Source organism: Triturus cristatus, chromosome 12 (genome assembly GCF_964204655.1).
Source record: "Triturus cristatus chromosome 12, aTriCri1.1, whole genome shotgun sequence".
Taxonomy (NCBI): Eukaryota; Metazoa; Chordata; class Amphibia; order Caudata; family Salamandridae; genus Triturus; species Triturus cristatus.
The window spans coordinates 352045832-352058065 of record NC_140595.1 but is presented as its reverse complement, the minus strand read 5'-3'; the positions used below and the strand labels follow the sequence as shown (position 1 = coordinate 352058065).

General features: G+C 46.9%; 1 long non-coding RNA gene across 2 annotated transcripts in view; it reads right to left on the bottom strand.

The window, feature by feature from the left end:
* The window catches only part of LOC146775988 (uncharacterized), a 691173-nt gene that overhangs the window by 324940 nt on the left and 353999 nt on the right, over positions 1-12234 (bottom strand). The window lies entirely within an intron of this gene.

Below are 12234 nucleotides of genomic sequence, written 5' to 3'. Positions count from 1 at the left end.
GTATTCCTTGAAGTCTCTGAGAAACTTTTTAGCTGTAATTTTATCCTCTAATTTACTCATTCGTATTAAGACGTTTTTCATAAATTCCTCCTTCTTTGTCCACCAGTTTTCCTAATTCTACAAGAACCTCCTCATATTTCGGCCAGAATTTTGCATCTATCTTTCACTTGGGCAAGATTGTGACTAATCCATTTTTTATGGACTATCAGAAGCGCCCACTGGAGCAGAATGTTGGGTTTGTTCCCGTGACACTATTGTACATATTGATTGTGATGTTAAATTGTACAATATTTAATGGTTTGTTTTATATTTATTATGGAACCGCAATGATAAATTACTGCGATCAGCGATTTACAGTACTTTTAATTAATTTAGAAAATGGACTGGCCAATATCTAAGGGCCTTAAGTGTATTATGGAACTTCTTTTTGCAATGATGAAATATTGCGAGATGTAAATCATATTGGATGAGAAGTATTGTAATAATCTGTAAACTGGTGCAGTTATAATCAAATAGCCGAAATAGTGCTTTGCGGAACATTTTAGATAGTGGTATAGAGTGATGATATACCACTTTTACCTTGCTAAATGGCCGCCATGGTAGTACTTGTTGTGAACACATCACATGGGGGTAGTCTTTTATCTATGTTATTATGACATCACTGTTTATAATGAAGGATGGTATCTTTGCTTGTTTATGAGCGTGATCAAGACGAAAGCTGAAACACGTCGTTTGGAGCCATTAAACAAATATCATTAAGCTTACAAGGGTGTCCGCATATTTTCTGCCGCCATCGAGGGAGAAGTGAGAGGATTGAAGGGTTTCCGGTAACCTGACTCGGACCGCCCATGATTTGACAGCCTTCCAAACCTAACTGGGATTGGTGGTATATATATATCTTAGAACCAAAGGTTATTGGGATGTTATAGTTAGGCTCAGATTTCACTCATAGAAAACCATGGAAATTCTGCATTTATAGTTACCTGATCTAACTGTAACTCACTCCCCTTTCTAAAACTTTGTAAGGTTTTTGAATTGCATTTCCTAACTGTACCCTATAAAGTTTCAGAATGGCTATGTGAGTGGCTTTATCGGTCAGTGAGTGGGTGTAAAAGTAGGTATATGGGTCTGTGAGTGGGTGAGTGAGTCTCTCAGCGAGTGTGTGATTGGGTGCATGAGTCCCTAAGTGAGTCTGTGAGTGGCTTTGTGAGTCTGTGAGTGGGTGCATGTCCATCTGAGTGGGTCTGTAAGTGGGTCCATGAGTGTCAGAAGGGGGTTTTGATTTGGTGTCTGTACATCTGAGTGCGTCTGTGAGTGGGTGCACCCGCAAGGGATTCGTGGCTACCAGCGGGGATCCGCATTAAATGACATAATTGATTACATCATTGATGAAATCCTTTAAGATTTCATTGAGTACATCATTGATAGCACCATAGTCATATATGAAATTAATAAATTAATTTAATTAAGTGAAATAAAAACAAATGTATAAAGCTATAAGGCACTAAGGGCAAAGTCTACGGAGAGAAGAGCCACATTTTAAAAAAGAGTTCTAAACAGATAAAAAGAATCTGCTTTCGAAATAAAAGCTATGTGGTTCATAGTTTACAAATCACTAAAGTTTGGGGTTCAGGTGTTACTTTCTGTTAATCAAAATAAAGACTGAGAGCACCTAATATGGGTTGCAGAGGTATGTTTGAAAGTAGGTTGGGGCTTAACGCCAGAGCCTGTTCATAGCAGAATGGAGCTGAAACTGTATTTAACATTAACTGCTCCACATCTAAATAATAGCCAAGCCATGCTGTAAACATGTACCTTTAGACTTATTCTCCACATTACAGATGCCCTCCATTTCTTCAGCATTTCTGATTGTCAGACACCTGTTTTTGCCTTTCCATGCCATTACATTGTGTCCTGTGTTTCCATAACAAAGCACCCTTTAGCTGCAAGTTCTGTGTTCCTGCCTCACCTGTTGCTGCTCAAGCTGCATCTATAACTAGTTTTCATTCATCTTTAATAAGCTCAATTTACCCTCTTTCAACTCCGCTGCCCCTACATTTACACCCTTCTCATCTTTCACTTTCAAAGATTTTCTGGTGGCTTGTTACACACTGAATGACAATTTTTTTGTCCAAATAAGACCTCAACTCAACAAGCTCAGCCTCAGTCTGTGGACCTTGAGCTAGATCATCATTCAACTGAGACAATTCCACAGGGCGTTCAATACCAATTGTGAGGTTCTAATGGCACCTGGATAAAATGTTGGGAGCTGGCTAGCCAATCAGAATGCTCCATTTGATGAGTATCTCTAAAATTAGAGGCCCACTAAGGGAGAAATCCATGGCTGGCAGTTCCCAGTCCCTGCTGGGTGCTGGTATGTCAATAATTGTTGGCCTCCGCTTGGCTCCCCTCATATTGTTGTTTACTTTCCTCTTTCTTGGAGTTGTAACTGAAAGTAGCTTTTGTTTTCTGCCATGCAATTCCTTTGTCACTACTTGTGCTCAGGTGAAAGTAAAGCCACTTGCAGTGTCCTTCAGGACATTTCATGCAGCTGTCCCTCCCTAGGGGTCATGTTCACACCACCCCTCACCGATCCAAAACAGGTGCCACTGGTCAGGTGACCCTGCTAATAAAAGGGGCTGGGCGCATGTGCCCAGGGTCAGTTTTAGTAAGGACATACCTCATGTCCATATCATCATCCAATTAGTATGTGGGCCAATGGCCCACAACTTAGCAGTGCGATGAGGCGGACCAGACCCTGTGTGAAATGGCATCCCGCCCAGACACCCTCACCTGGCTCTTCCGGAGTGATGATTTCTGCTCTGGCCCAAGTAGAAAAGAGTGTCAGCACACCAGCTGTGACCCTGGGGTGAGGAAAGAGACATATGTGCAGCTGACCCAACATACAGGGCTGCTTGGTGTCATGCTATGAGCGGTGCTGCCCCCGGTGTGGCACAACAGCACCTTAACAATCCGAGTGGGGTAGTCAGGGTAACTGCCACAGCCAAGAATGGCATAAGACGCCGGCAGTGTCTTAGCCCAGCCCACTTTCACTGTAGGCGAAGTGGTGGGAGAAGAAGCCAGAAAAGAAATTGTCCTCGCCACCACTGAGCGAGTCCAAGAACAGGTGGGTGAAGCCCCGCTACCTACAGTGATTAGGGCCAGAGCACCTCAACCATTTTGGGCATGCAGTGACCGAGGCATTGAGGATATCATATATGGGATTAGGCAAGAGAAGAGTATATTGCGCCATCCGCCTGCAGCGAACACAGCACAAGACTGCTGTATCAAGCATGAAGAAGGTTCAAGGCCTGGCTGAGAGCCTGCAGACAGTGCCAATTGTGAAGGAGCAAAGAAGGGGCCCGGCTACTCACCTTCAGAACTTACCGTCTGCGTGAGAGCGATAGAGGAGTTCCCATCCCAGAAAGAGGAGAAGGTGCAATTTGGCCATGTCGCCTTGAAAAGGGATGGTGAATCATCAGTTACAGAGACTACTCCTCCCTCGCAGTGGTTGGACCACAATCACTAATCCATTATGAGCGCGGACCATACTGTGTGCTCACTGGTCTCAATCTGCAATCACCGCAGGAGAGAAGACCATTTTGGGCAACCCGCAGCACCAGCATTTCTTTCCCAAAGCACGAAAGGGGAAAATGTACAAGGAACGCCGCACTGGGAAATTGCAGGAGGAAGGTGAGCCCAGTGTCGCTGAGCTAATGCAGCCAGGACAGGAGCAGTGAGCGCTGCACACCCCCTAGTGGCTGTCTATTGCCTCCGCCAGGTAGAGAGTGTACCGGTAATCTCCTGCAGCATTCCTGCTGCCTACTGAACTTGCACGCAGGAAGAACTGAGCTGCCCTACTACTGCAGGAAGAAGTGAACTGCCCTACTACTGCATGAAGGGGCAACAGCTCCCCAAGGCATACCCTCCTAGGTAAATGAAAACTGTGGAGGAGCAGGCCAGAGCAGCGTAAGCGGAGAAGACCCTGTGCCTGCCACATCTCACAGACATTTTCCCTGAGCCCCTGCGCTCATGTGAATGGGACCTGCAAAAGGCATTGCAGAATTCACAGCCAGCTAGTAAGAGGGTGCCCTCGGAGGATACAAAGAAATAAGTAAGTGAAGGCATACCTGAGAAGGCTGTAGGCTGTGTCCATGATCCCACCACCTACGAAAGCGCTAACATACATGTGGGAAGGGGAAAAACCACTGCGCTACCCTTTTTTGCATACCAATCGATCCAAGAGCCAGCAGGAGCGGAAAGCAACTCTCCACCACCATCTACATAGCTAGGACTGACACACCCAAGCATTGCAACTCTGGAGGGAGCACCAAGGGCACCCGTGCCTCCTGCTGGCTTCCCATCGCCACTGCCAATAAAAGGGAAGACTCAACAGCATGGCACTGTAGCAAGCCATCTGCTGTCCTAAATCATAGCCACACTGCCTTCCAACGCCCATAAGGCAGAGAACACGGTGCCTCATGTGCTTACTAACCAAACCAAAGCACATGCAACAGTGGGAATATTCCTGCCTTCAATGTCCTTGTACTGACCAGTGCTGTTGAAGGGAGCCAGGTGGAAAGGCTATGACGGGTGCAGAAAGCACCATGCTTCCCTTGGTAGACACAGGATGATATCCAAGACTTACCTAGAGACAACTGTATGCCACTTAATAGCCACCTGTCAGTGCTCCAGGGGAGCCTGACCCCACCAGCAACCTGCCACATGTAGAAAGGAGAGGCCAAATGTTGGGCGTCAGGAGCAGCACAGCAGAAGTATGCTGAGTGCCTTTCGTATCCATCTGACATCCTCACAAGCACCGAAGAGGCACACATTCAAGAACACGGGCATGTAACCCCACAAATAATGGTGCAGGTAACACCTAGGCAGGGCAAGAATGTCAACAACCCAGAGCCTATAACCAGGCTGTATCACATAACCCATCAAGGCAACAGCTGCAGCATCAAATGTTACTCCCAATACCGGACAGTGGCACTGCACCAAGGCACCTCAGCCAAGAGCTGACAGCAGTGCTATGCCTCAGCAACACCCAGCTATAGTCAGACAGACCAGAAGGAGGGACCGCAGCAACATTGTGGCACCACTAGAGAGCCTGCTCCAGAGATGAAGCAAGCAGGAGCCTGTTTCCCCCAACAAGGATCGGAGAAGCTGAGCAGCAAAAAGGAGGTGAATGCTCTAACACTGCCTCAACAAAGCAGAGACATGAAATCATCCCAGGAAACCGCCTCGTTCACGAGATGAAACCCACAGAGTGCTAGCCACTAAAGAGACTGAGAACCCCAGAGACACTACAGTGTCAATCTAAGACTGCCAGATAGACACAGACACAAGCAGAAGACGTGCCAAGGAAAGCTAGGCCAGGCCAGAAGGTGGACAGAAGCACGCCATGCCTCTGGTCCAGACACTAGGACTTCATTGTCATGCACCCTCAAGACACACAGAAACACACCACACCAACCATTCCTGAAGGCAGTGATACCTCAAGGCACAAGTCCTGCACCACCCAGAGAATGGAGGCAGAACCACAGCTCCCTACTTCCAAAAGAAGGTGGTCCTGGAAGAAGGAAAACTATGAGGTTGGTGCTCTAAGAAGTTCCCAGGAGATGGAACACACCACATGTGGCCAAACGACACACAGCCCCAGAGAAGAAAGAGAATGGGATTAGAGATTGCCCTGATCATTGTGAAGTGAAAGCCCAAGGCTGGTGGCTGGACTACAGAGACAGTTGACCACTGAGAAGTCCTGTTGGCCAGTCTTGAAAAAGGTGCATGCCAGTGCACCCAGAAGAAGAGACACAAGTGATTAGAATTCTCACCCATATGGTCCGGAGACAATCGACCACTGAGAGGCCCTGTTGGCCTGTGCCAAAGATGGTGCATGCCACTGCACCCAGAAGAAGAGACTCTCAACGAGAAGTCTTAATTGCATCATTGAAAAGAAGGTGTATGCTGACGCACCAAGGAGAGAGAGAAGGAGGAAGTGTAAGTGTGACTTGTCAGTTAGCACTGGGAAACCTGGTGTCCAGGCAGGCCCAGGAGTGAAGATCAAGAGAGTCCCGGCCTGAAAGGCACCTTCAAGAAGACAGAATGCACCTAGATACACAAGCAGGAAACAATTGAGGTGAAAAAAGGATGACCTGGTGACTGCATAGCAGGAGAACTGAAATTAAGCCGCAAACATGCGCTAACCGAGTCTCTGCCCCACGCTTCCCAGCGTATCTGTCCAGACACAGTCACCGATAGCTCCGCAATGCAAAACATCCAGGCAAAAGGATGGAGATGCCTCCACAAAGAAAGAATGTTCGCACCTGGCCAACATCAATCCAAGCTACTGGACGACCCAAGAAAGAAGACCTTTAGCCATCAAAGGAAGTCGTAACACCAGATCATACAGGTTAACCACATGACAGGCAACCCCAGCATGCCAGGAACATCAAACATTTTGAGTGGAGTCCAACACCGCTATCAGAACTACATATAAGAAGCACCAGTGACACTCTGAAGAGTACCAGTGGCACTCTGAAGAGTCAGTCAACCAGAGTTTACCTACTCACCCTGAATGCACCCTGCTCCTGGTGGAGAGACTTGGCCAAGACCCATCTACCCCTGCGGTTGCATGAGTGCCTAGGCAGTGGCTCCTCGGCAGTCTTGCAGTGGCACAGATGCGTCACATACACAGCCCCAGGGCAGACCACAGGCAGTCCCATGGCAACCCATCCAAAAGTCCTCCACAAGCGCGAGAGATGGACTTGACAGTGCCCAAACCGTCGTATACCAGGACTGGATATGGCTTTCAAGTAGGGACCTTAACAGATTGCAGACGTGTTCAACGAGTCAAGCAACACACCCAAAGCCTACTTCATGATGGATGCTTCGAGGTGGACTCTGACAATGCTCCTGATGCACCCTGTTTTTGAACTGTTGACACTAAACACAAATCATCAGGCGCATCATCAGAGTGGGCCAACTCCACACATGGGACATGAATCGAACCAGAATGCTGCTGGAAGGTTCCTGACATCTCTGAGCCAGCGTTTGTGTCCTGCAGTACTGAGGTTAAATTATGAATGCGAGTGGCGATATCCTGTTGAAGTTCATTTCATTAGCCCATATTTCCACTGCTGTTCTGCTGGTTTACTCTAGAGACTGATGGACCACGTGGTATCCAGTTGATTGTTGTTTTGTTTCCACAGGTTGGACTTGTTGTTTTTCTTTTGGATTTTGGGAGGAATGTTGTGTCCTGCAGGACACATCATGCAGCAGCCCATGCCCAGGGGCCGTACTGACACCATGCCTCACCAATCCAACACGGGCGTCAGCTGTCAGGTGACCCTGCTAATAAAAGGGGCAGGGCACACATACCCTGGGCCTGTTTTAGTAACCACAAACCTCATGTCATCATTCATTTAATATTTGAACCTAGGGCCCACAGCTTAACACCGCTCTGCTACTGTAAGCTAGATCTAACCCAAACATCACTGAAGCAGAAAGCAAGCCCCATCAACTACAGAAGTGTCACAGGTTCACCTATTCTGTAGTTGAAAGAGCTTGCTTTTGCCCTCAGTGAGGCATTGGGTGGAGCTGGTGCAGCAGATTATTTTTCAAAGCTGCACAGGGAAAAAAAAGTAGGAGCTGCGAAGTGCTTTCTGAAGCTGACACTCACTTCCAGGCGGTGGTATAATGGAATGCAAACGAATTGCTAAAAGCCTTATTGCCTGCAGTGTTCTGGTCCATAACGTCAGGCAGGTAATTAACAGCTGTTATCTAGCTACGGATTAGAGTTCTTATTATATAGTCACCTGCAATAATATTAATTCTACAACATATCATTGGACTTTCCTCCATATGATTAGATGTTAGCATTTGATAATATGGAGTCGATTTTGACCTCCATATTGTGGCATATGACATGCCACAGGTCCTATTTCAAGCTGTAATATTTTTTGCAAGTTTATGGTGTTTACTTTCTGTACGTGCTATGGGCGTGGTCTACTTATGTATTTGACCTATCTGTCAATAAACTTTCAAATCTTATTATGAGTATTAAAAAACCGTAATACTCAAAGAGATTTGAAGAACAGAGGTGCGTATACATTTTCTGTCCGAGACCTTCATCACATTTTCTCCAACTAAACATTTTAAGGATGCAAATTATAGCAATAGAAGAATAAATGTATTGCTGCTCTTTGTAGTGCAACAATTCTAAAGATCCGCGAATCCCCTTGGTGAATGCATAAAGCGTAAAGACACAGAATCAAAATGACTCGTGAAAAATTCAGCTTCCTTTTGACAACAGCTAATAGCTCTCATGAATACACATTTTTTTATAACCATATGCATTATGCATGAGAAGACACTTGAGGTACAGGGAATCAGTTGTCCCTAGAAATGGGACCTTTCAAGAGCACATTATGTAAAGAGAGTATGGTCTAAGAGAGATGCATCATTCTCCCCTATGCGAAGAGCTATGGGAGGCTGCGAATGTCGAGTTAAGTAGCAGCCAGGACATCTTTTATGTAACATCTTGCAAATGAGCCACTGTAGGCAGTGGTAGATTTATAGAGAATTAATCTGAAAATAAATATAATGTCCCAAAGCTTATGAGAACTCTGGTTGAACTGCAAATGGACCGTGCAATACAAATTGCGGGGATTACAGCAGAACGAGTGGTATTTTATTAAACTAAAGCTGTTTACATTTTTTTCTTTTTTTTATCTGAATTGATAGGGTGATATGACTTTTCTCCTTGTATTTATGTGATGTTTTCCAAGTATTTGTGTTATCTCTGTGTACAAGCTTTCCAAGAGGGTATTGATCTAGGAAGACTAAACATATTCAGCAAAGGATTACTATTCATCTTTTGTGAAGAGATGGTGTTTTATTTGTACATAGGCATGATCAGGATTTAAAACCAGATGATTCATTTCAAGTGCTTGAAAATGAGCAACCGACGCGCCGTTTATCTTCGGCATCTGCTAAGCTGTGCTTCATCGTGAGGGGTTAGGAGTCCAGAGTAGGCATCGATTAAAGGAAGTCTCGGGAAATGCCTCATTATCACTCAATGGCGATTTACGGTGTCTGTGTCAGTGGTAATTTACTGATTGGTGTTTTTCTGGTGCTACACTCCAGATCAGGCATTCGTCTTATTGAAAAACGGCGAGGTTGTTTCGAACTGTGAGAGCACTGGTTATTTACTCCCCTTGGATTATCAGCTGCAGTTGTATGGCTCTCTGACGAGCCTACCTACTTGTGTGGTCAATCGGAAGGTTCTTTCCACAGTGTAATGCTCAGGAGCTTAGCAGAGGCGACTGTTAGCCATGCCGCACAGGGGCCCCTAACCTTTCCCCCCCTTCCACACTTCAGGGGTCCCCCATTCAGCCTAAACCTTATGAATATTTGTTAACTATTGGAGAACTGGGGCATCTTATCACACTATGCAGGGGGCCCCCATCATTTTGCGTGACATCACCGGTAATGTTAGTGCCAGTACTATCATGTGATCATGCAGCAATATTAAAATACCGAAATCTATTAATTCATACATTCATCCATCCATGCTGTCAACTGCTCCTGACGTGGTACTTACTTGCACCCACTGGGGTGAACCACTCAAGAACTCCATGTACCAGCTTCCCTAGGGGCGACCCGGAGGAGGGGCTAGCGGAGTGCGGTCCATTGCGATTGTTTCTAAAAATGGCTCCCTCGAGCTTTGAGCTGACGAGCTCCAGGACGACGCACCTGCGTGCTTGTGCGGGCACTGAGGCCTTTGACGGTTGCTTGGCGGCCCTCTCTTCCACCCCTAACTATTTTCTCTACTGATGAGGGAAGTTATCCCGAAACCCGAGCCATGTCTCGGGCGATATTCTAAAACCCAGGACATGTATCGGGTCTAGAGATCATCAGTCCAACAAGTACTTACTTGCACCCACTGGGGTGAACCACTCAAGAACTCCATGTACCAGCTTCCCTAGGGGCGACCCGGAGGAGGGGCTAGCGGAGTGCGGTCCATTGCGATTGTTTCTAAAAATGGCTCCCTCGAGCTTTGAGCTGACGAGCTCCAGGACGACGCACCTGCGTGCTTGTGCGGGCACTGAGGCCTTTGACGGTTGCTTGGCGGCCCTCTCTTCCACCCCTAACTATTTTCTCTACTGATGAGGGAAGTTATCCCGAAACCCGAGCCATGTCTCGGGCGATATTCTAAAACCCGGGACATGTATCGGGTCTAGAGATCATCAGTCCAACAAGTACTTACTTGCACCCACTGGGGTGAACCACTCAAGAACTCCATGTACCAGCTTCCCTAGGGGCGACCCGGAGGAGGGGCTAGCGGAGTGCGGTCCATTGCCATTGTTTCTAAAAATGGCTCCCTCGAGCTTTGAGCTGACGAGCTCCAGGACGACGCACCTGCGTGCTTGTGCGGGCACTGAGGCCTTTGACGGTTGCTTGGCGGCCCTCTCTTCCACCCCTAACTATTTTCTCTACTGATGAGGGAAGTTATCCCGAAACCCGAGCCATGTCTCGGGCGATATTCTAAAACCCGGGACATGTATCGGGTCTAGAGATCATCAGTCCAACAAGTACTTACTTGCACCCACTGGGGTGAACCACTCAAGAACTCCATGTACCAGCTTCCCTAGGGGCAACCCGGAGGAGGGGCTAGCGGAGTGCGGTCCATTGCGATTGTTTCTAAAAATGGCTCCCTCGAGCTTTGAGCTGACGAGCTCCAGGACGACGCACCTGCGTGCTTGTGCGGGCACTGAGGCCTTTGACGGTTGCTTGGCGGCCCTCTCTTCCACCCCTAACTATTTTCTCTACTGATGAGGGAAGTTATCCCGAAACCCGAGCCATGTCTCGGGCGATATTCTAAAACCCGGGACATGTATCGGGTCTAGAGATCATCAGTCCAACAAGTACTTACTTGCACCCACTGGGGTGAACCACTCAAGAACTCCATGTACCAGCTTCCCTAGGGGCGACCCGGAGGAGGGGCTAGCGGAGTGCGGTCCATTGCGATTGTTTTATTTGTACATAGGCATGATCAGGATTTAAAACCAGATGATTCATTTTAAGTGCTTGAAAATGAGCAACCGACGCGCCGTTTATCTTCGGCATCTGCTAAGCTGTGCTTCATCGTGAGGGGTTAGGAGTCCAGAGTAGGCATCGATTAAAGGAAGTCTCGGGAAATGCCTCATTATCACTCAATGGCGATTTACGGTGTCTGCGTCAGTGGTAATTTACTGATTGGTGTTTTTCTGGTGCTACACTCCAGATCAGGCATTCGTCTTATTGAAAAACGGCGAGGTTGTTTCGAACTGTGAGAGCACTGGTTATTTACTCCCCTTGGATTATCAGCTGCAGTTGTATGGCTCTCTGACGAGCCTACCTACTTGTGTGGTCAATCGGAAGGTTCTTTCCACAGTGTAATGCTCAGGAGCTTAGCAGAGGCGACTGTTAGCCATGCCGCACAGGGGCCCCTAACCTTTCCCCCCCTTCCACACTTCAGGGGTCCCCCATTCAGCCTAAACCTTATGAATATTTGTTAACTATTGGAGAACTGGGGCATCTTATCACACTATGCAGGGGGCCCCCATCATTTTGCGTGACATCACCGGTAATGTTAGTGCCAGTACTATCATGTGATCATGCAGCAATATTAAAATACCGAAATCTATTAATTCATACATTCATCCATCCATGCTGTCAACTGCTCCTGACGTGGTGGTGTCTTGGTGGACCGCTTGCATTGGTGGAGGCTGAAAAAATGCCTTATGGTTAATGGCTGTGTTGGCAAGCACCAGTGCCTTGAAATTAGCGTTAGAATTGCAGATGGCTTCCACCTCAATACTCCATTGCTTAAAAGAGGGCCTTGATTATTTAACATCTACTTGTTAGGTTTCGCCTGCAAAGCGCTTGCGCTGTGCTTGAGAAATATATTGTTTTTAAGACAAACTTAAAAGGGACTTACATCCCACATCCTCTCTTTCCTGGCTTCTCATTGGTTCCTGTGCGTGCCACTGACCTTTCCTCCATTTCTATTGGCTGTAGCATATTTTCCTGCATTTACCAATGCTTTTTCCGCATGTGCTTCTATTATCAGTTTCCCACCACCGAAATACTGTTAACATTCACTTTGGTGGAACTATATTTTCATAAAGTGTTGCCTTTCACTCTTGCAGCATAACAATTTTCACCAGGAGAGATTAAGTGACTTGC